Source organism: Leiobunum rupestre, chromosome 2 (genome assembly GCF_980474605.1).
Source record: "Leiobunum rupestre chromosome 2, qqLeiRupe1.1.hap1, whole genome shotgun sequence".
Classification (NCBI taxonomy): Eukaryota; Metazoa; Arthropoda; class Arachnida; order Opiliones; family Sclerosomatidae; genus Leiobunum; species Leiobunum rupestre.
The window spans coordinates 80,552,859-80,568,301 of record NC_143385.1 but is presented as its reverse complement, the minus strand read 5'-3'; the positions used below and the strand labels follow the sequence as shown (position 1 = coordinate 80,568,301).

At 42.1% G+C, this 15,443-nt stretch overlaps 41 non-coding genes across 41 annotated transcripts; all 41 read right to left on the bottom strand.

Moving 5' to 3' along the window:
- Positions 1 to 39: 39 nt before the first annotated feature.
- On the bottom strand, positions 40 to 121 carry TRNAL-UAG (transfer RNA leucine (anticodon UAG)). The gene has a single exon. It is a non-coding gene; the product is annotated as a tRNA-Leu (tRNA).
- Positions 122 to 391: 270 nt separating this feature from the next.
- On the bottom strand, positions 392 to 473 carry TRNAL-AAG (transfer RNA leucine (anticodon AAG)). Its single transcript has one exon. It is a non-coding gene; the product is annotated as a tRNA-Leu (tRNA).
- A 93-nt stretch (positions 474 to 566) lies between these two features.
- Positions 567 to 648, bottom strand: TRNAL-UAG (transfer RNA leucine (anticodon UAG)). The gene has a single exon. It is a non-coding gene; the product is annotated as a tRNA-Leu (tRNA).
- A 93-nt stretch (positions 649 to 741) lies between these two features.
- TRNAL-UAG (transfer RNA leucine (anticodon UAG)) lies at positions 742 to 823 on the bottom strand. Its single transcript has one exon. It is a non-coding gene; the product is annotated as a tRNA-Leu (tRNA).
- Positions 824 to 916: 93 nt separating this feature from the next.
- Positions 917 to 998, bottom strand: TRNAL-UAG (transfer RNA leucine (anticodon UAG)). Its single transcript has one exon. It is a non-coding gene; the product is annotated as a tRNA-Leu (tRNA).
- A 93-nt stretch (positions 999 to 1,091) lies between these two features.
- Positions 1,092 to 1,173, bottom strand: TRNAL-UAG (transfer RNA leucine (anticodon UAG)). Its single transcript has one exon. It is a non-coding gene; the product is annotated as a tRNA-Leu (tRNA).
- A 271-nt stretch (positions 1,174 to 1,444) lies between these two features.
- TRNAL-UAG (transfer RNA leucine (anticodon UAG)) lies at positions 1,445 to 1,526 on the bottom strand. The gene has a single exon. It is a non-coding gene; the product is annotated as a tRNA-Leu (tRNA).
- Positions 1,527 to 1,796: 270 nt separating this feature from the next.
- TRNAL-UAG (transfer RNA leucine (anticodon UAG)) lies at positions 1,797 to 1,878 on the bottom strand. The gene has a single exon. It is a non-coding gene; the product is annotated as a tRNA-Leu (tRNA).
- Positions 1,879 to 1,971: 93 nt separating this feature from the next.
- TRNAL-UAG (transfer RNA leucine (anticodon UAG)) lies at positions 1,972 to 2,053 on the bottom strand. Its single transcript has one exon. It is a non-coding gene; the product is annotated as a tRNA-Leu (tRNA).
- Positions 2,054 to 2,146: 93 nt separating this feature from the next.
- TRNAL-UAG (transfer RNA leucine (anticodon UAG)) lies at positions 2,147 to 2,228 on the bottom strand. Its single transcript has one exon. It is a non-coding gene; the product is annotated as a tRNA-Leu (tRNA).
- Positions 2,229 to 2,321: 93 nt separating this feature from the next.
- On the bottom strand, positions 2,322 to 2,403 carry TRNAL-UAG (transfer RNA leucine (anticodon UAG)). The gene has a single exon. It is a non-coding gene; the product is annotated as a tRNA-Leu (tRNA).
- A 93-nt stretch (positions 2,404 to 2,496) lies between these two features.
- TRNAL-UAG (transfer RNA leucine (anticodon UAG)) lies at positions 2,497 to 2,578 on the bottom strand. Its single transcript has one exon. It is a non-coding gene; the product is annotated as a tRNA-Leu (tRNA).
- A 93-nt stretch (positions 2,579 to 2,671) lies between these two features.
- TRNAL-UAG (transfer RNA leucine (anticodon UAG)) lies at positions 2,672 to 2,753 on the bottom strand. The gene has a single exon. It is a non-coding gene; the product is annotated as a tRNA-Leu (tRNA).
- A 1,962-nt stretch (positions 2,754 to 4,715) lies between these two features.
- TRNAL-UAG (transfer RNA leucine (anticodon UAG)) lies at positions 4,716 to 4,797 on the bottom strand. Its single transcript has one exon. It is a non-coding gene; the product is annotated as a tRNA-Leu (tRNA).
- Positions 4,798 to 4,890: 93 nt separating this feature from the next.
- Positions 4,891 to 4,972, bottom strand: TRNAL-UAG (transfer RNA leucine (anticodon UAG)). The gene has a single exon. It is a non-coding gene; the product is annotated as a tRNA-Leu (tRNA).
- A 93-nt stretch (positions 4,973 to 5,065) lies between these two features.
- TRNAL-UAG (transfer RNA leucine (anticodon UAG)) lies at positions 5,066 to 5,147 on the bottom strand. The gene has a single exon. It is a non-coding gene; the product is annotated as a tRNA-Leu (tRNA).
- Positions 5,148 to 5,240: 93 nt separating this feature from the next.
- TRNAL-UAG (transfer RNA leucine (anticodon UAG)) lies at positions 5,241 to 5,321 on the bottom strand. Its single transcript has one exon. It is a non-coding gene; the product is annotated as a tRNA-Leu (tRNA).
- Positions 5,322 to 5,414: 93 nt separating this feature from the next.
- TRNAL-UAG (transfer RNA leucine (anticodon UAG)) lies at positions 5,415 to 5,496 on the bottom strand. The gene has a single exon. It is a non-coding gene; the product is annotated as a tRNA-Leu (tRNA).
- A 270-nt stretch (positions 5,497 to 5,766) lies between these two features.
- On the bottom strand, positions 5,767 to 5,848 carry TRNAL-UAG (transfer RNA leucine (anticodon UAG)). Its single transcript has one exon. It is a non-coding gene; the product is annotated as a tRNA-Leu (tRNA).
- A 93-nt stretch (positions 5,849 to 5,941) lies between these two features.
- Positions 5,942 to 6,022, bottom strand: TRNAL-UAG (transfer RNA leucine (anticodon UAG)). Its single transcript has one exon. It is a non-coding gene; the product is annotated as a tRNA-Leu (tRNA).
- Positions 6,023 to 6,115: 93 nt separating this feature from the next.
- TRNAL-UAG (transfer RNA leucine (anticodon UAG)) lies at positions 6,116 to 6,197 on the bottom strand. The gene has a single exon. It is a non-coding gene; the product is annotated as a tRNA-Leu (tRNA).
- A 271-nt stretch (positions 6,198 to 6,468) lies between these two features.
- On the bottom strand, positions 6,469 to 6,550 carry TRNAL-UAG (transfer RNA leucine (anticodon UAG)). Its single transcript has one exon. It is a non-coding gene; the product is annotated as a tRNA-Leu (tRNA).
- A 270-nt stretch (positions 6,551 to 6,820) lies between these two features.
- On the bottom strand, positions 6,821 to 6,902 carry TRNAL-UAG (transfer RNA leucine (anticodon UAG)). Its single transcript has one exon. It is a non-coding gene; the product is annotated as a tRNA-Leu (tRNA).
- A 93-nt stretch (positions 6,903 to 6,995) lies between these two features.
- Positions 6,996 to 7,077, bottom strand: TRNAL-UAG (transfer RNA leucine (anticodon UAG)). Its single transcript has one exon. It is a non-coding gene; the product is annotated as a tRNA-Leu (tRNA).
- A 94-nt stretch (positions 7,078 to 7,171) lies between these two features.
- TRNAL-UAG (transfer RNA leucine (anticodon UAG)) lies at positions 7,172 to 7,253 on the bottom strand. The gene has a single exon. It is a non-coding gene; the product is annotated as a tRNA-Leu (tRNA).
- A 93-nt stretch (positions 7,254 to 7,346) lies between these two features.
- On the bottom strand, positions 7,347 to 7,428 carry TRNAL-UAG (transfer RNA leucine (anticodon UAG)). Its single transcript has one exon. It is a non-coding gene; the product is annotated as a tRNA-Leu (tRNA).
- Positions 7,429 to 7,698: 270 nt separating this feature from the next.
- TRNAL-AAG (transfer RNA leucine (anticodon AAG)) lies at positions 7,699 to 7,780 on the bottom strand. Its single transcript has one exon. It is a non-coding gene; the product is annotated as a tRNA-Leu (tRNA).
- A 270-nt stretch (positions 7,781 to 8,050) lies between these two features.
- Positions 8,051 to 8,132, bottom strand: TRNAL-UAG (transfer RNA leucine (anticodon UAG)). The gene has a single exon. It is a non-coding gene; the product is annotated as a tRNA-Leu (tRNA).
- A 93-nt stretch (positions 8,133 to 8,225) lies between these two features.
- Positions 8,226 to 8,307, bottom strand: TRNAL-UAG (transfer RNA leucine (anticodon UAG)). The gene has a single exon. It is a non-coding gene; the product is annotated as a tRNA-Leu (tRNA).
- Positions 8,308 to 8,576: 269 nt separating this feature from the next.
- TRNAL-UAG (transfer RNA leucine (anticodon UAG)) lies at positions 8,577 to 8,658 on the bottom strand. The gene has a single exon. It is a non-coding gene; the product is annotated as a tRNA-Leu (tRNA).
- A 270-nt stretch (positions 8,659 to 8,928) lies between these two features.
- Positions 8,929 to 9,010, bottom strand: TRNAL-UAG (transfer RNA leucine (anticodon UAG)). The gene has a single exon. It is a non-coding gene; the product is annotated as a tRNA-Leu (tRNA).
- Positions 9,011 to 9,104: 94 nt separating this feature from the next.
- Positions 9,105 to 9,186, bottom strand: TRNAL-UAG (transfer RNA leucine (anticodon UAG)). The gene has a single exon. It is a non-coding gene; the product is annotated as a tRNA-Leu (tRNA).
- Positions 9,187 to 9,279: 93 nt separating this feature from the next.
- On the bottom strand, positions 9,280 to 9,361 carry TRNAL-UAG (transfer RNA leucine (anticodon UAG)). Its single transcript has one exon. It is a non-coding gene; the product is annotated as a tRNA-Leu (tRNA).
- A 94-nt stretch (positions 9,362 to 9,455) lies between these two features.
- On the bottom strand, positions 9,456 to 9,537 carry TRNAL-AAG (transfer RNA leucine (anticodon AAG)). Its single transcript has one exon. It is a non-coding gene; the product is annotated as a tRNA-Leu (tRNA).
- Positions 9,538 to 9,630: 93 nt separating this feature from the next.
- On the bottom strand, positions 9,631 to 9,712 carry TRNAL-UAG (transfer RNA leucine (anticodon UAG)). The gene has a single exon. It is a non-coding gene; the product is annotated as a tRNA-Leu (tRNA).
- A 269-nt stretch (positions 9,713 to 9,981) lies between these two features.
- TRNAL-UAG (transfer RNA leucine (anticodon UAG)) lies at positions 9,982 to 10,063 on the bottom strand. The gene has a single exon. It is a non-coding gene; the product is annotated as a tRNA-Leu (tRNA).
- A 270-nt stretch (positions 10,064 to 10,333) lies between these two features.
- Positions 10,334 to 10,415, bottom strand: TRNAL-UAG (transfer RNA leucine (anticodon UAG)). Its single transcript has one exon. It is a non-coding gene; the product is annotated as a tRNA-Leu (tRNA).
- A 94-nt stretch (positions 10,416 to 10,509) lies between these two features.
- TRNAL-UAG (transfer RNA leucine (anticodon UAG)) lies at positions 10,510 to 10,591 on the bottom strand. Its single transcript has one exon. It is a non-coding gene; the product is annotated as a tRNA-Leu (tRNA).
- A 93-nt stretch (positions 10,592 to 10,684) lies between these two features.
- TRNAL-UAG (transfer RNA leucine (anticodon UAG)) lies at positions 10,685 to 10,766 on the bottom strand. The gene has a single exon. It is a non-coding gene; the product is annotated as a tRNA-Leu (tRNA).
- A 94-nt stretch (positions 10,767 to 10,860) lies between these two features.
- On the bottom strand, positions 10,861 to 10,942 carry TRNAL-AAG (transfer RNA leucine (anticodon AAG)). The gene has a single exon. It is a non-coding gene; the product is annotated as a tRNA-Leu (tRNA).
- A 93-nt stretch (positions 10,943 to 11,035) lies between these two features.
- Positions 11,036 to 11,117, bottom strand: TRNAL-UAG (transfer RNA leucine (anticodon UAG)). Its single transcript has one exon. It is a non-coding gene; the product is annotated as a tRNA-Leu (tRNA).
- Between the last annotated feature and the right edge of the window lie 4,326 nt (positions 11,118 to 15,443).

The window sequence follows — 15,443 nt, the reverse complement described above, 5'->3', positions numbered from 1 at the left end:
CCCACGCCTTTAAAACAAACTTTCTACAAAATTGAAATATGACAGCGGCGGGATTCGAACCCGCGCCCCCTAAGAGATTGGTGCCTAAAACCAGCGCCTTAGACCACTCGGCCACACTGCCTTCATTTTGGTTTATATTTCCCAAAATATCGTCTAAATGCTGTGAAATTGTTTTCTAACGCCTCTTAAAACATACCTTCTGCAAAATTGAATTAGGACAGCGGCGGGACTCAAAACCGCGCCCCCTAAGAGACTGGTGCCTAAAACCAGCGCCTTAGACCACGCGGCCACACTGCCTTCGTTTCGGTTTATATTTCCCAAAATATCGTCTAAATGCTGTAAAACAAATTTCCCACGCCTCTTGAAACATACCTTCTACAAAATTGAAATATGACAGCGGCGGGATTCGAACCCGCGCCCCCTAAGAGACTGGTGCCTTAAACCAGCGCCTTAGACCACTCGGCCACACTGCCTTCGTTTCGGTTTATATTTCCCAAAATATCGTCTAAATGCTGTAAAACAAATTTCCCACGCCTTTAAAACAAACTTTCTACAAAATTGAAATATGACAGCGGCGGGATTCGAACCCGCGCCCCCTAAGAGACTGGTGCCTAAAACCAGCGCCTTAGACCACTCGGCCACACTGCCTTCGTTTCGGTTTATATTTCCCAAAATATCGTCTAAATGCTGTAAAACAAATTTCCCACGCCTTTAAAACAAACTTTCTACAAAATTGAAATATGACAGCGGCGGGATTCGAACCCGCGCCCCCTAAGAGACTGGTGCCTAAAACCAGCGGCTTAGACCACTCGGCCACACTGCCTTCGTTTCGGTTTGTATTTCCCAAAATATCGTCTAAATGCTGTAAAGCAAATTTACCACGCCTTTAAAACAAACTTTCTACAAAATTGAAATATGACAGCGGCGGGATTCGAACCCGCGCCCCCTAAGAGACTGGTGCCTAAAACCAGCGGCTTAGACCACTCGGCCACACTGCCTTCGTTTCGGTTTGTATTTCCCAAAATATCGTCTAAATGCTGTAAAGCAAATTTACCACGCCTTTAAAACAAACTTTCTACAAAAATGAAATATGACAGCGGCGGGATTCGAACCCGCGCCCCCTAAGAGACTGGTGCCTAAAACCAGCGCCTTAGACCACTCGGTCACACTGCCTTCGTTTCGGTTTGTATTTCCCAAAATATCGTCTAAATGCTGTTAAATGGTTTTCTAACGCCTCTTAAAACATACCTTCTGCAAAATTGAATTAGGACAGCGGCGGGATTCAAACCCGCACCCCCTAAGAGACTGGTGCCAAAAAACCAGCGCCTTAGACCACTCGGCCACACTGCCTTCGTTTCGGATTATATTTCCCAAAATATCGTCTAAATGCTGTAAAACAAATTTCCCACGCCTCTTAAAACAAACTTTTTACGAAATTGAAATATGACAGCGGCGGGATTCGAACCCGCGCCCCCTAAGAGACTGGTGCCTAAAACCAGCGCCTTAGACCACTCGGCCACACTGCCTTCATTTTGGTTTATATTTCCCAAAATATCGTCTAAATGCTGTGAAATGGTTTTCTAACGCCTCTTAAAACATACCTTCTGCAAAATTGAATTAGGACAGCGGCGGGATTCAAACCGGCACCCCCTAAGAGACTGGTGCCTAAAACCAGCGCCTTAGACCACTCGGCCACACTGCCTTCGTTTCGGTTTATATTTCCCAAAATATCGTCTAAATGCTGTAAAACAAATTTCCCACGCCTCTTAAAACATACCTTCTACAAAATTGAAATATGACAGCGGCGGGATTCGAACCCGCGCCCCCTAAGAGACTGGTGCCTAAAACCAGCGCCTTAGACCACTCGGCCACACTGCCTTCGTTTCGGTTTATATTTCCCAAAATATCGTCTAAATGCTGTAAAACAAATTTCCCACGCCTTTAAAACAAACTTTCTACAAAATTGAAATATGACAGCGGCGGGATTCGAACCCGCGCCCCCTAAGAGACTGGTGCCTAAAACCAGCACCTTAGACCACTCGGCCACACTGCCTTCGTTTCGGTTTATATTTCCCAAAATATCGTCTAAATGCTGTAAAACAAATTTCCCACGCCTTTAAAACAAACTTTCTACAAAATTGAAATATGACAGCGGCGGGATTCGAACCCGCGCCCCCTAAGAGACTGGTGCCTAAAACCAGCGCCTTAGACCACTCGGTCACACTGCCTTCGTTTCGGTTTATATTTCCCAAAATATCGTCTAAATGCTGTAAAACAAATTTCCCACGCCTTTAAAACAAACTTTCTACAAAATTGAAATATGACAGCGGCGGGATTCGAACCCGCGCCCCCTAAGAGACTGGTGCCTAAAACCAGCGCCTTAGACCACTCGGCCACACTGCCTTCGTTTCGGTTTATATTTCCCAAAATATCGTCTAAATGCTGTAAAACAAATTTCCCACGCCTTTAAAACAAACTTTCTACAAAATTGAAATATGACAGCGGCGGGATTCGAACCCGCGCCCCCTAAGAGACTGGTGCCTAAAACCAGCGCCTTAGACCACTCGGCCACACTGCCTTCGTTTCGGTTTATATTTCCCAAAATATCGTCTAAATGCTGTAAAACAAATTTCCCACGCCTTTAAAACAAACTTTCTACAAAATTGAAATATGACAGCGGCGGGATTCGAACCCGCGCCCCCTAAGAGACTGGTGCCTAAAACCAGCGCCTTAGACCACTCGGCCACACTGCCTTCGTTTCGGTTTATATTTCCCAAAATATCGTCTAAATGCTGTAAAACAAATTTCCCACGCCTTTAAAACAAACTTTCTACAAAATTGAAATATGACAGCGGCGGGATTCGAACCCGCGCCCCCTAAGAGACTGGTGCCTAAAACCAGCGCCTTTTTTTTTTTTTTTTTTTTTAATTATATCATTAAAAAAATACACGACGCGTGTATGGTACAAAAAGCGAAATGCAACAAGATAATAGAACAAGAAAAAAATACGAAGTAACATTTGAAAAATCGGTCGCGAAAATGAACAGCGATAAAGAAAGAAAAACGATTAGATAATATTGATTAAACAATAGTGAGAAATAAAAAAATTAAGCAACGTATCAAACACTATTAGGCAGTACATGTTGTAGAAAGAATTCATGAACAAAAATAGGCTAAATTAGATAATAAACAGCATTAAAGACGATTAAGAAGAAATAAATTAACGAAAAAAAAACTCCTTATTGAAAATGAGAAGCAAAGGCTTAGAACCGACAGAACACAGAAAAGGCCGCAAAACATTAAGAAAATCCATCACCATTAATTTGTAACTTATACGTTGAAACCGTAATCATCCGGGATCACAAAGTCCTTATACAGAGGACTGGTAACAGGCTGACCCTGATACCGACACACCCGAGCAAAATATTCGTTCTCTGAAGATGGCGGCCAAGCAACCTCCTTAGGCCACCACTCAGGCCGGCGATGACCCTTGAAAGGGAGCAGACGCATAGCAACGGGAACCCTTTGAACTTTCGTAGCAGAGCCAGAAGATGAAGACAGCTTCTTACCGACATCGCCATCGCTTGACGACAGCGAATGCTTAGCACTCCGACGCGGATCAGACTTGACACCAGCATCGACGATGGAAGATTCACCACTACCGGCCCGGACCGGAGAACCTTGAGGAATAGCGACTGAGGCAGGATCGACGACCATCGCTTCACCGTCACCACCACCGCCCGACGCCGCTTCTAAATCGCGGGATGCCATCCGGGGCCATAGAGGACACTCCCGAACAACATGTCCCTGCTTCTGGCACTTAAAGCACTTGAAATCAGGACAATGGCGATAAATATGGTCAGGAGAATAACACTTATTACAAATTTTCAACTGAGAATCATGTCGGACAGCGTAAAACTTCTCTCGACCAACAGCATCGGCAACTCGTAAGCGATATGGTAATGATGACAGACTCTCAGGTAAGGTAACACGAACGGTACGAAGTCCGCAATAGAATGATGCCTTTTTATGCCAAACAAGCGGACCCTTGATTTCACAGCCAAGCGACGTTAATTTGGATAAAACGGCTTCATCAGTCACAAACTCAGGTAAGTCCGAAAAGGCGACAGTCACAGTCTTCGCAGAAACGCTTGAAATTTCATATATCTCACCATCAATATCCAAGCCCGAATCTATAACGCCCTCGACATCGGCCAAAGTCTTCAAGGTGAGAATGTAACCACCCTCATCACAGACAACTAAAGCAGAAGCACAATCCAGACCAAAGTTCGCAATCACCGCCGTAGACACAACTTCAAAACTTGGTAGATTTCGTTTAAAATCAATAAAAACCGATCTTTTGAATGCGTCCATCCTGGGTAGAAACACCCAGGAGGGATTACCAAATTAATAAATTAACAACTATTGAATTAAATGCACGAATAATAACCGAAAGAAAAATAAATTGGCAAAATACCCCGCTTAGGCTTAGCGCGACGAAAACACGGAGTGCAAAATCGAACGACCTGCACTCTCCAAAAGCTCGAACGCAACTCAACCCGCGCCCCCTAAGAGACTGGTGCCTAAAAACCAGCGCCTTAGACCACTCGGCCACACTGCCTTCGTTTCGGTTTATATTTCCCAAAAATATCGTCTAAATGCTGTAAAACAAATTTCCCACGCCTTTAAAACAAACTTTCTACAAAATTGAAACATGACAGCGGCGGGATTCGAACCCGCGCCCCCTAAGAGACTGGTGCCTAAAACCAGCGCCTTAGACCACTCGGCCACACTGCCTTCGTTTCGGTTTATATTTCCCAAAATATCGTCTAAATGCTGTAAAACAAATTTCCCACGCCTTTAAAACAAACTTTCTACAAAATTGAAATATGACAGCGGCGGGATTCGAACCCGCGCCCCCTAAGAGACTGGTGCCTAAAACCAGCGCCTTAGACCACTCGGTCACACTGCCTTCGTTTCGGTTTATATTTCCCAAAATATCGTCTAAATGCTGTAAAACAAATTTCCCACGCCTTTAAAACAAACTTTCTACAAAATTGAAATATGACAGCGGCGGGATTCGAACCCGCGCCCCCTAAGAGACTGGTGCCTAAAACCAGCGCCTTAGACCACTCGGTCACACTGCCTTCGTTTCGGTTTATATTTCCCAAAATATCGTCTAAATGCTGTAAAACAAATTTCCCACGCCTTTAAAACAAACTTTCTACAAAATTGAAATATGACAGCGGCGGGATTCGAACCCGCTCCCCTAAGAGACTGGTGCCTAAAACCAGCGCCTTAGACCACTCGGCCACACTGCCTTCGTTTTGGTTTATATTTCCCAAAATATCGTCTAAATGCTGTAAAACAAATTTCCCACGCCTTTAAAACAAACTTTCTACAAAATTGAAATATGACAGCGGCGGGATTCGAACCCGCGCCCCCTAAGAGACTGGTGCCTAAAACCAGCGCCTTAGACCACTCGGTCACACTGCCTTCGTTTCGGTTTGTATTTCCCAAAATATCGTCTAAATGCTGTTAAATGGTTTTCTAACGCCTCTTAAAACATACCTTCTGCAAAATTGAATTAGGACAGCGGCGGGATTCAAACCCGCACCCCCTAAGAGACTGGTGCCAAAAAACCAGCGCCTTAGACCACTCGGCCACACTGCCTTCGTTTCGGATTATATTTCCCAAAATATCGTCTAAATGCTGTAAAACAAATTTCCCACGCCTTTAAAACAAACTTTCTACAAAATTGAAATATGACAGCGGCGGGATTCGAACCCGCGCCCCCTAAGAGACTGGTGCCTAAAACCAGCGCCTTAGACCACTCGGTCACACTGCCTTCGTTTCGGTTTATATTTCCCAAAATATCGTCTAAATGCTGTAAAACAAATTTCCCACGCCTTTAAAACAAACTTTCTACAAAATTGAAATATGACAGCGGCGGGATTCGAACCCGCTCCCCTAAGAGACTGGTGCCTAAAACCAGCGCCTTAGACCACTCGGCCACACTGCCTTCGTTTTGGTTTATATTTCCCAAAATATCGTCTAAATGCTGTAAAACAAATTTCCCACGCCTTTAAAACAAACTTTCTACAAAATTGAAATATGACAGCGGCGGGATTCGAACCCGCGCCCCCTAAGAGACTGGTGCCTAAAACCAGCGCCTTAGACCACTCGGTCACACTGCCTTCGTTTCGGTTTGTATTTCCCAAAATATCGTCTAAATGCTGTTAAATGGTTTTCTAACGCCTCTTAAAACATACCTTCTGCAAAATTGAATTAGGACAGCGGCGGGATTCAAACCCGCACCCCCTAAGAGACTGGTGCCAAAAAACCAGCGCCTTAGACCACTCGGCCACACTGCCTTCGTTTCGGATTATATTTCCCAAAATATCGTCTAAATGCTGTAAAACAAATTTCCCACGCCTCTTAAAACAAACTTTTTACAAAATTGAAATATGACAGTGGCGGGATTCGAACCCGCGCCCCCTAAGAGACTGGTGCCTAAAACCAGCGCCTTAGACCACTCGGCCACACTGCCTTCATTTTGGTTTATATTTCCCAAAATATCGTCTAAATGCTGTGAAATGGTTTTCTAACGCCTCTTAAAACATACCTTCTGCAAAATTGAATTAGGACAGCGGCGGGATTCAAACCGGCACCCCCTAAGCGACTGGTGCCTAAAACCTGCGCCTTAGACCACTCGGCCACACTGCCTTCGTTTCGGTTTATATTTCCCAAAATATCGTCTAAATGCTGTAAAACAAATTTCCCACGCCTCTTAAAACATACCTTCTACAAAATTGAAATATGACAGCGGCGGGATTCGAACCCGCGCCCCCTAAGAGACTGGTGCCTAAAACCAGCGCCTTAGACCACTCGGCCACACTGCCTTCGTTTCGGTTTATATTTCCCAAAATATCGTCTAAATGCTGTAAAACAAATTTCCCACGCCTTTAAAACAAACTTTCTACAAAATTGAAATATGACAGCGGCGGGATTCGAACCCGCGCCCCCTAAGAGACTGGTGCCTAAAACCAGCACCTTAGACCACTCGGCCACAATGCCTTAATTTTGGTTTATATTTCCCAAAATATCGTCTAAATGCTGTGAAATGGTTTTCTGACGCCTCTTAAAACATACCTTCTGCAAAATTGAATTAGGACAGCGGCGGGATTCAAACCCGCGCCCCCTAAGAGACTGGTGCCTAAAACCAGCGCCTTAGACCACTCGGCCACACTGCCTTCGTTTCGGTTTATATTTCCCAAAATATCGTCTAAATGCTGTAAAACAAATTTCCCACGCCTTTAAAACAAACTTTCTACAAAATTGAAATATGACAGCGGCGGGATTCCAACCCGCGCCCCCTAAGAGACTGGTGCCTAAAACCAGCGCCTTAGACCACTCGGCCACACTGCCTTCGTTTCGGTTTATATTTCCCAAAATATCGTCTAAATGCTGTGAAATTGTTTTCTAACGCCTCTTAAAACATACCTTCTGCAAAATTGAATTAGGACAGCGGCGGGACTCAAAACCGCGCCCCCTAAGAGACTGGTGCCTAAAACCAGCGCCTTAGACCACTCGGCCACACTGCCTTCGTTTCGGTTTATATTTCCCAAAATATCGTCTAAATGCTGTAAAACAAATTTCCCACGCCTCTTGAAACATACCTTCTACAAAATTGAAATATGACAGCGGCGGGATTCGAACCCGCGCCCCCTAAGAGACTGGTGCCTTAAACCAGCGCCTTAGACCACTCGGCCACACTGCCTTCGTTTCGGTTTATATTTCCCAAAATATCGTCTAAATGCTGTGAAATGGTTTTCTAACGCCTCTTAAAACATACCTTCTGCAAAATTGAATTAGGACAGCGGCGGGATTCAAACCGGCACCCCCTAAGAGACTGGTGCCTAAAACCTGCGCCTTAGACCACTCGGCCACACTGCCTTCGTTTCGGTTTATATTTCCCAAAATATCGTCTAAATGCTGTAAAACAAATTTCCCACGCCTCTTAAAACATACCTTCTACAAAATTGAAATATGACAGCGGCGGGATTCGAACCCGCGCCCCCTAAGAGACTGGTGCCTAAAACCAGCGCCTTAGACCACTCGGCCACACTGCCTTCGTTTCGGTTTATATTTCCCAAAATATCGTCTAAATGCTGTAAAACAAATTTCCCACGCCTTTAAAACAAACTTTCTACAAAATTGAAATATGACAGCGGCGGGATTCGAACCCGCGCCCCCTAAGAGACTGGTGCCTAAAACCAGCACCTTAGACCACTCGGCCACAATGCCTTCATTTTGGTTTATATTTCCCAAAATATCGTCTAAATGCTGTGAAATTGTTTTCTAACGCCTCTTAAAACATACCTTCTGCAAAATTGAATTAGGACAGCGGCGGGACTCAAAACCGCGCCCCCTAAGAGACTGGTGCCTAAAACCAGCGCCTTAGACCACTCGGCCACACTGCCTTCGTTTCGGTTTATATTTCCCAAAATATCGTCTAAATGCTGTAAAACAAATTTCCCACGCCTTTAAAACAAACTTTCTACAAAATTGAAATATGACAGCGGCGGGATTCGAACCCGCGCCCCCTAAGAGACTGGTGCCTAAAACCAGCGCCTTAGACCACTCGGCCACACTGCCTTCATTTTCGTTTATATTTCCCAAAATATCGTCTAAATGCTGTGAAATGGTTTTCTAACGCCTCTTAAAACATACCTTCTGCAAAATTGAATTAGGACAGCGGCGGGATTCAAACCCGCACCCCCTAAGAGACTGGTGCCTAAAACCAGCGCCTTAGACCACTCGGCCACACTGCCTTCGTTTCGGTTTATATTTCCCAAAATATCGTCTAAATGCTGTAAAACAAATTTCCCACGCCTCTTAAAACATACCTTCTACAAAATCGAAATATGACAGCGGCGGGATTCGAACCCGCGCCCCCTAAGAGACTGGTGCCTAAAACCAGCGCCTTAGACCACTCGGCCACACTGCCTTCATTTTGGTTTATATTTCCCAAAATATCGTCTAAATGCTGTGAAATGGTTTTCTAACGCCTCTTAAAACATAACTTCTGCAAAATTGAAATATGACAGCGGCGGGATTCGAACCCGCGCCCCCTAAGAGACTGGTGCCTAAAACCAGCGCCTTAGACCACTCGGCCACAATGCCTTCATTTTGGTTTATATTTCCCAAAATATCGTCTAAATGCTGTGAAATGGTTTTCTAACGCCTCTTAAAACATACCTTCTATAAAATGAAATATGACAGCGGCGGGATTCGAACCCGCGCCCCTTAAGAGACTGGTGCCTAAAACCAGCGCCTTAGACCACTCGGCCACACTGCCTTCGTTTCGGTTTATATTTCCCAAAATATCGTCTAAATGCTGTAAAACAAATTTCCCACGCCTCTTAAAACATACCTTCTGCAAAATTGAATTAGGACAGCGGTGGGATTCAAACCCGCGCCCCCTAAGAGACTGGTGCCTTAAACCAGCGCCTTAGACCACTCGGCCACACTGCCTTCGTTTCGGTTTATATTTCCCAAAATATCGTCTAAATGCTGTAAAACAAATTTCCCACGCCTCTAAAACAAACTTTCTACAAAATTGAAATATGACAGCGGCGGGATTCGAACCCGCGCCCCCTAAGAGACTGGTGCCTAAAACCAGCACCTTAGACCACTCGGCCACAATGCCTTCATTTTGGTTTATATTTCCCAAAATATCGTCTAAATGCTGTGAAATTGTTTTCTAACGCCTCTTAAAACATACCTTCTGCAAAATTGAATTAGGACAGCGGCGGGACTCAAAACCGCGCCCCCTAAGAGACTGGTGCCTAAAACCAGCGCCTTAGACCACTCGGCCACACTGCCTTCGTTTCGGTTTATATTTCCCAAAATATCGTCTAAATGCTGTAAAACAAATTTCCCACGCCTTTAAAACAAACTTTCTACAAAATTGAAATATGACAGCGGCGGGATTCGAACCCGCGCCCCCTAAGAGACTGGTGCCTAAAACCAGCGCCTTAGACCACTCGGCCACACTGCCTTCATTTTCGTTTATATTTCCCAAAATATCGTCTAAATGCTGTGAAATGGTTTTCTAACGCCTCTTAAAACATACCTTCTGCAAAATTGAATTAGGACAGCGGCGGGATTCAAACCCGCACCCCCTAAGAGACTGGTGCCTAAAACCAGCGCCTTAGACCACTCGGCCACACTGCCTTCGTTTCGGTTTATATTTCCCAAAATATCGTCTAAATGCTGTAAAACAAATTTCCCACGCCTCTTAAAACATACCTTCTACAAAATCGAAATATGACAGCGGCGGGATTCGAACCCGCGCCCCCTAAGAGACTGGTGCCTAAAACCAGCGCCTTAGACCACTCGGCCACACTGCCTTCATTTTGGTTTATATTTCCCAAAATATCGTCTAAATGCTGTGAAATGGTTTTCTAACGCCTCTTAAAACATAACTTCTGCAAAATTGAAATATGACAGCGGCGGGATTCGAACCCGCGCCCCCTAAGAGACTGGTGCCTAAAACCAGCGCCTTAGACCACTCGGCCACAATGCCTTCATTTTGGTTTATATTTCCCAAAATATCGTCTAAATGCTGTGAAATGGTTTTCTAACGCCTCTTAAAACATACCTTCTATAAAATGAAATATGACAGCGGCGGGATTCGAACCCGCGCCCCTTAAGAGACTGGTGCCTAAAACCAGCGCCTTAGACCACTCGGCCACACTGCCTTCGTTTCGGTTTATATTTCCCAAAATATCGTCTAAATGCTGTAAAACAAATTTCCCACGCCTCTTAAAACATACCTTCTGCAAAATTGAATTAGGACAGCGGTGGGATTCAAACCCGCGCCCCCTAAGAGACTGGTGCCTTAAACCAGCGCCTTAGACCACTCGGCCACACTGCCTTCGTTTCGGTTTATATTTCCCAAAATATCGTCTAAATGCTGTAAAACAAATTTCCCACGCCTCTAAAACAAACTTTCTACAAAATTGAAATATGACAGCGGCGGGATTCGAACCCGCGCCCCCTAAGAGACTGGTGCCTAAAACCAGCGCCTTAGACCACTCGGCCACACTGCCTTCATTTTGGTTTATATTTCCCAAAATATCGTCTAAATGCTGTGAAATGGTTTTCTAACGCCTCTTAAAACATACCTTCTGCAAAATTGAATTAGGACAGCGGCGGGATTCAAACCCGCACCCCCGAAGTGACTGATGCCTTAAACCACCGCCTTAGACCCACGGCCACACTGCCTTCTTTTTGGTTTATTTTTCCCAAAATATCGTCTAAATGCAGTAAAAACGTTTTGCCACGCCTTTAAAACATACCTTCAACAAAATTGAATTAGGACAGCGGCGGGATTCAAACCCGCACCCCCGAAGAGACTGGTGCCTAAAACCAGCGCCTTAGACAATTCGGCCACACTGTCTACACCAATAAATGAGGTACGTTTATGTTTTTTTTATAGCCGAGTACCCGTGTGGACTCAGCTTTGGACCTGGGAACGTCAGTTGAAGCCGAAACAATGGTTTGTAAAACTTACAATTTGAGTAAGCGTTACTCATCATTAGAAGTTGGTATTATACGTACTCATTCGTGAGAATCGTGACCAATGCAAAGTTACTAGAAATAATAAGAGATGGCGCTAAAGCATGATATTGGCTGATATTCCTATTGACCATCGGAATAAAGCTTGTGGTCCACCTGAGGTTACGTAACCGTATCGTAACCGTATGTAGAACGTAAAGTAACCGAAAGAGGGCGTCAATTACTGTTGTTGACAATCTGCGTCTACGTATTGGCATATACGGTCGCGAGCGAGTTTCGCGCGCGATAGTATACTATTTTCCACCACACTCCCCCATTTCGCCTTTCCGTTGCTATGCAACGCGTTTTGAAATTTTTAATGCTTAGGCTTAGTACCTCTTTTAGATATAACAGTCGCCAGCCAGATTTCGCGCACGGTATTGATGAGTTCCAAATAGAACCAAACTGGTTTACCGTTTTAATGTCTGGCTTTTTTTTAGTTTTTATTTAGTTTATTACTCGAAGATCTAATTGATCCGAGATTAACATCTTTTTGTTTGCTCGAAGACCTATTGGTACGAGTTATTAGAAGTTTTTTAATTTCTTCAAATTTGATTAGGGTTTAGCTTTTTGATCCTTTTTAATTATGGAATACACTCCTCCAATTACAAACACGATATAACACGTCCAAATCATAATCTACAACACCTTGAAACAAACTAGTGTTTACCCTCTAACTACCGCGATTGTTATGCTGTATGAAGTAGCAAACATCGTTCTTTTATAAATAAAGTTAAAAAAGTTAAAGTTCAAAATTTATAAAAAATAATCTTGCATCTTCCCGTTTTCTAGAATTTGAAGTGAATAAAAAACGATGCATATTTTTAGGTAGAAACGTCAGAGGACGTAAAACCATATCAGTATAAAAGGAGTAACTAGCTATGAAAGGGTCAGAACAACTATTCTTTTTACCTCTCCCCTAGGAGGGGTTATACATTCACCGTTCTGTCTGTGTGTCTGCCCTGCGAACTCGTTCGCATATTCCGTGCAAAGGTTAATCAATGTACGCAATGTCTCGAAATCTCTGCGTTCGCAGTTTTTCGTAGTGTTGGTAAAACCACCGTGTGACGGTGAACGTTAACGGATTACTTTGAGGATGGGTTTGGTTTAGATGGTGGTTTTTCGTTAACGCCCACCGTCGTGACGGTTTTAACTCAGTTTGATTGGGTATTTAGTTATTGTAATGTTGAGTTCGTGTTATGACGGTTGGGGTGTGGGGTTTGTTGTTTTTGTGTTATGATGGTTGTGGATGTTGAGTTCGTGTTATGACGGTTGTGGGTGTTGAGTTTGTTTTGTTTGTGTTAGATTGGTTGTGGATGTTGAGTCTGTTGTGTTTGTATGGGCGTTTTCTCTCTATCATCTTCTTAATGACTTTGGGACGGACCGAGTGCTGAGTGTTATGCAACCTCTCAACGTCCAATGGCAGGGTTCCCACCAATTATACACGGTATTGGTCTTAATATTAATTCGCGAATTATTCGCGCCGGCCGGGAATCGAACCAGGAGCTGCCTCGTGCAAGAGATTTACTCTAACCACTCAGCCACCAACGCTTGTCAATTTACGGTGTTTTTCTAAAAAACAGCTTTGGCGAATGTTAGGTACTATAATTTATTCTAAATCATTTTAAATATTAATAAATTATTTTAATCTTATATTTAATGAAATATTTATAAATTATATTAATCTTATATTTAATTAAATATTTAGAAATTATATTTATCTTGTATTTAATGAAATATTTATAAATTATATTAATCTTATATTTAATTAAATATTTATAAATTATATTAATTTTATATTTAATTAAATATTTATAGATTATATTAATCTTATATTTAATTAAATATTTTAGTATTTTAATGTAAAATTTGATCGTGATCAGGAATTGAACTCGGGTCGCATTGTAACAATGCGGATAGTTCAACGCCGAGCCATTGACTTCCTTAGGGAAAATATTAAAACCATTATAATAAGGCGGGTTTTTTTACTAAACGGATTAATACAATATCTGTATATATTGTTTATTGAACTTTGTTTGTTTTTTCTTTGGTACGGTTTTTTGTTTTGTTAAATTCTTAACAAAATTTCGTTAAAACACAAAAAGTAGTTCATTGTTACCTTTTAATAACGCTTAGAAAAAGGATAATTATTCAAAACTCCCGCGGAAATTAAATCAAAGTAATAATATAGCGCCACCGTGTGGAGAACTATCAATCAAACCGGGTAAAAAATATAATCTCTTCAATAAAAAATATAGGTGCATTTTTGGAAGAATTAATAGGATTTTTAAACCTATCATTATCCTTCTAAATACGGTTAAAATCGATTTTTAACATAAAGCTAAGTTAACCTACATGAAGATATTTTATTTCAAAACACGTTTATAACTTAACTTTATCTCAGTGATTATCTAAATAGGTATTTCACTAGTTACGATGATTAGCAAAAAGGTACTTATCAATTCCTGCAAGTTCCGCGGACATTGAAAGAATGTTTTCGGTAACTGGTAATATTACTAGATACCGTAGGTGTAGTATTACACTCAAACACGTGGCAGCTTTACTCGTAATACGGGAATACAGCTATTTATTGTTAGATTCAAATCCAATTTAAAACCGCAAAATAATATGTAATATATTTTCATTGTAAAAAGTGTGTTGAAAATTTTCAGTAACATTGACCATTAATAAAAATTAATTGCGACGCTTTTTAACACTTTTAAATGAATAAAAATGTTAAAATGTTTAAATAAGTGAATAAGCCTATTATTTAAATAAATACAACTTTTTTTTTCAAATAAATTCTTGGTTGCGTAAAAAACATAATTAAATAAATCAAAATGATATTCTTTTTACCAACTTTTGTTAAATAAATCGGAAAATTTTTTAATAATGAATAAACAATTCCGAGCACTGGGCACGACCTTTAAACTTTAAAGAAGTATTTTAATTTAGTCTTCTTTCTCCACCCGAACGTAAGATACTCACCTAGCTGTAAGCCCGGTCCATATGATATATCTTTACTTCTTCGGTCGTTTCACCCGCGTAATTTCCAGGGCCTGAAACTCCTCGTGTCCAAATTACCTATTCCTTAAAGGCTTTGGATTTTTTCTTCCAGTTTTGCTTTTCCGCAGCGCATATAACCCTGGTGGTGGGCCAACGTGCTCTGCGGTTGGCCTACCACCAGGATATTTGCGTTGCGGAAAAGAAAAACTGGCAAAAGAAATCCTAGACCTTTAAAACGGTATTAAATGCGAGATTTCCGTGTTATATCGTGTTTGTAATTGGAGGAGTGTAGTCCATAATTAAAAAGGATAAAAAAGCTAAACCCTAATCAAATTTGAAGAAATTAAAAAACTTCTAATAACTCGTACCAATAGGTCTTCGAGCAAACAAAAAGATGTTAATCTCGGATCAATTAGATCTTCGAGTAATAAACTAAATAAAAACTAAAAAAAAGCCAGACATTAAAACGGTAAACCAGTTTCGTTCTATTTGGAACTCATCAATACCATGCGGGAAATCTGGCTGGCGACTGTTATATCTAAAAGAGGTACTAAGCCTAAGCATTAAAAATTTCAAAACGCGTTGCATAGCAACGGAAAGGCGAAAAGGGGGAGTGTGGTGGAAAATAGTATACTATCGCGCGCGAAACTCGCTCGCGACCGTATATGCCAATACGTAGACGCAGATTGTCAGCAACAGTAATTGACGCCCTCTTTCGGTTATTTTACGTTCTACATACGGTTACGATACGGTTACATAACCTCAGGTGGACCACAAGCTTTATTCCGATGGTCAATAGGAATATCAGCCAA